We start from the raw sequence: 4,291 nt of genomic DNA, 5'->3' as shown, positions 1-4,291 counted from the left end.
GTTGAGCACCCAGTCTGTATTAGACATCTTGTAATACTCATGGTAACTCTCTAAGCGTATGGTATAATGCTAAGTTTACAATGAGAAAACTAAGGTTCCGAGAGTGTAAGTAAATTGCCCAAGTACACACAGAGAGTACTGATACTCAATAAGCTGCTGAATGAAGGATTTAAACTAAACTGGAGTTAGTCCAAGCTCAGGGATTAGTGCTATGGATTTCCACGATAAGCTATCGTCCCCTCCATCACTGGAAATTTAGTCTTACACATCTAACTAAGCCAGGCTCGTCTCTTTTCTCTGATGGGCATTTTCTCTTCTTTTCTCTGATACTGGCAGCACAAAACAACGTGTACTGCTCTGTGCCATTCTCTGAAACACCTCTGAGAGATCCTTTAGGGTTTTCACTTGAATGCAAATGATGTTTAAAGATTTACTCTTTTTAGTCTAAGAATGAGAGCAGGCATTTTATGCTCTCTGAAGAAGTCAGATTTATCACATATGCCAGTGTCCTGGGACCTGCTGTCTTGGCTATCAGGAGGCACACCAATTGGCTCCTGCAATCAGTCATGCATTGTGTATGCTCAGCAACCTTCTTACTGTTAGGTCTGCCCATATTTCCCACAGTCTGAAATTTATTCACGTCAGCCTGTACCCTAGCAGCAGATAGTTTGTCTCTTTGATATGTTATTGGCTTCCAGAAGCCTGACAGTTCTCCCTGTGTAGTTTTAATACATACTGATGAGTTTCCTGAACTATTATGTACTCTCAAAAATCCTTACAGTACCCTAAAGGCATTCCACCTTATTCACTAGTTCCCAATATGGGGTCTCTGAGCCACTAGAGATTCATCAAGGTATCAAAAGAATTTGGAGTGCTTTTTTCAAAATTTAAAAGACTTAAGAGAAATTGTACTTTTAGAAAAGATAAAGCTATAGAGGCTCCACACAGCATTGGATTTCTTTGTACTAAGATTATGTTAACTCACTCTGACAATCTGGCTAATTAATGCTTATTGAAATCTCTAGTTAACAATTGTGAATAGCAGTGACTTTTAAATATTAAAAAGGAATCAATTGTTACTTCATATAAGTAGTTTTTATTGACAAAATCCTAAATCGTAGAGTCTACAAGGAAAAATTAATTCAATGGTTCCTTAAAGATGACAAGGTTGAGAACTACTGGTTTCATAGTAATGCTAACTATTATATCAGCACGTGATAATAATATAATCATTTACATGATATGTATACTGTGAATCTCTAATGTGTTAAGTATTTTAATGCACTATTTTTCAAAAACTTGTAACAAGACAAATGGATAACACTGCCCCCTTTTTTAAATAGGCAAAATAAGTAAAAACAAACCAACAAAATCCCTGACTTATCCACATTTTCAAAGCTAGCACGCTCTTGTTATTTACTGCCTCAAGAGACCTCCGCTCTAAGAAAAGCAACCATATACTTAAGTGTCGACAGTCAAACTGGATGAATTCACTTTAAGAAATTACCCACTTCAAGAATTTACCCAATTAATTTAAATACAATATTTTCTGATAATTTAATAATATGAGCCAGGCAGTTACCATTTTCCATTCTGTGCCATGTAAATATTTAGTATAAATGAAGTCAGTACTTTCTGTCCACGTTCAGACACAGTTTCTGCATTTTTTCATTATAGTGAAGAGATGAGCAATATGAAAAACATATTTTTCCCTGAGTAGCAACGTGGAAATAGAGCCATCGCCCAGGTGATTCAGAAAGCACCTGAGTCTAAAGGTTGCTAGAAAGTAACAATCCTTGAAAGATTACCAGGATCTTACCTTTCCCCCAAAACAGAGTATATGATCCAGTACTCTCATGTTTATGTATTTGCTTATTAGTGAGTACTCAGCAAATGAAGCATGCTGTTTCTAACTGCTTTCCCTTTAGTCTATATTTATCTGTACTCCCTGGGGTGTTTGTGTATGTACCTTCTTCCCCCTATATCTCACTCTCCAGTAGCTTGCCAAGGGTTATGGAATTTTATGGATACTGTTTTAATCTCGCTCCCCAAACACATTATGATCTATTAAATAATATCCAGGGACCATGTCAGTTTCCCACTGACATGTGAAAATTTCAGAGGATCTCTTTTTTTACATATAATTATTCTTCTATCAGTTTAGCACTGAAGTCTTATGTTAAGTTTTTCTCAAGTTTGCAATCGTCTCCCGAATAACCAACTAATCAGCCTGACAAACAATTCATAATCTGAAAGTAAATTCAAAAGTGCTAATATTTACATAAAAGAATCCCTCTGTCATAGATGGACTTCACATCGAGAGTCTAATAATGGATTTGTCATGCAAATAATTACTTCTTAATTTATGTGTTTCATAATTAGGTTTGCTTTCCCATATTGGATTTTATGAAATCTGGATCCAGTTTGAATAAAATGGGTTAAATCTACCACCAAGGTGATAGGAGAATATTTTACAAACTTCACTGTAAAATAAAGGCCTCTAGGTGATTTTATTGACTTTCAAAGTCCTCCCCCAGGTCAAAGATATCTCGCTGAAAGTCTGGGCTGGTATTGGCTCTGCCTCAACATTCTGCAGCCAAATTTTCAGTGATTTTATCAGCATAATTTAAAAGCATATAGCATAAAAGATGAGATGGGACTTCTGAAAAGGAAATAGTGAAAACTAATCATTCTATACACCCCAAAAAATGCTTTGTGAATAAAAAGTAGTTCATCAGAACTGGACAAATGTAGGGAATGAATAAGAGCCTTATAATTAAGCATAGTTATTCACCCAAAAAACACTGACACAGGAGGGTCGCATGAAGAAGGCAGAGTCTTGCACCCCTCAGCGGGTCTCAGGGAAAAGCTTCTAGCAGTATGGCAGCATCGTGAAGCTTTGGTACGACCAGTGTATCAATTCAGCATGTAGTTGCCAGAAAACTGGTTTTTCCACTTGAAGAAATGATTCTGACAGCTGAGGAGACAATGAGTAGCACCCTCAGAAGCCAGGTAGACAGTATCGACAAGAGTGACAACAATTAACTATGACACACTACTGTAACTTATAGTATGGAGAAATCTATAATGCTTCAGTAAATTTAGCCATAGCTTTTCAACTGAACAATAACATCAGTGATATGTGCAATCCAATTCTTTGATCTTTTAGGTAGTTAATATATATCTTGGGAGTAAAGTGCATTGGAAGTAATTAGAAGTCTGTTGACCTCGGATAAGACCTGGTCCTGCCCCCCACTAGGTATGTCACTGTTACCAATGGGCTCCCACTTTCTTATTTTTTAATTTATTAAATTATGGAATAAGATTTAACTAGGTCATCTCTGTGGTCTTTTCATTCTATGATTCTGTCATCTCTATAACAAATATATATCTATATCTATAAATTGTATCTATAAATTTTATATCTATAAATTAATATATATCTATAGATATAAATTTATATCTATAAATTAATCAATGAAATCATCTAATATTTAATACAATTATTTGCAGTTAAGCAAAGTTAAAAAAAGATTTTCTCTTGATGAATGGATACAGAAGATGTGGTAGATATATATATATATATATGTATATATATATATATATACACACACACATACACACACACACACACACACACACACACAATGGAATACTACTCAGCGATGAAATAAATGAAATCTTGCCATTTGAAACAACATGGATGGAACTAGAGTGTATTATGCTAAGTATAATAAGTTACTCAGAGAAAGATAAATTTCATATGACTTCATTCATATGTGAACTTTAAGAAACACAACAGATGAACATAAGGGAAGGAAAGGAAAAGTGAAATAAAAACAAAGAGGGAGGCAAACCATAAGAGACTCTTAAATACAGAGAACAAACTGAGGGTTCCTGGAGGGGAAGGGGGCATGGGGAAGGGGGTGATGGGTATTAGGGAGGGCACTTGTTATGATAAGCACCGGGTATCATAGGTAAGAGCTGAATCACTGGATTCTACGCCTGAGGCCAAGGCTACACTGTATGTCAACTAACTTGAATTTAAATCAAAAAAATTTTTTTAAATGTTGAAAAAAAAAAAGATTTTCTCTTTATAGAGGAAAAGCAGATTCCTTTGGAGGCTTGGAGGGTCTATGGTATCACAGTCCTTAAATGGGATGAATTTGGGAGATCTCTCTGCTCATGTGTAAGGTATCATATCACATCCCTCCTGGTTGGCAATAATGTAATCAGTGATATTTAATCAGCACTTTAAGGTCTCACTAGCCCATTAGTAGAAATCAGAACA

This window comes from Panthera tigris, chromosome B2 (genome assembly GCF_018350195.1).
Source record: "Panthera tigris isolate Pti1 chromosome B2, P.tigris_Pti1_mat1.1, whole genome shotgun sequence".
NCBI classification, from domain to species: Eukaryota; Metazoa; Chordata; class Mammalia; order Carnivora; family Felidae; genus Panthera; species Panthera tigris.
The sequence above is the reverse complement of the archived record's forward strand: the minus strand, read 5'-3'. Positions refer to the sequence as shown.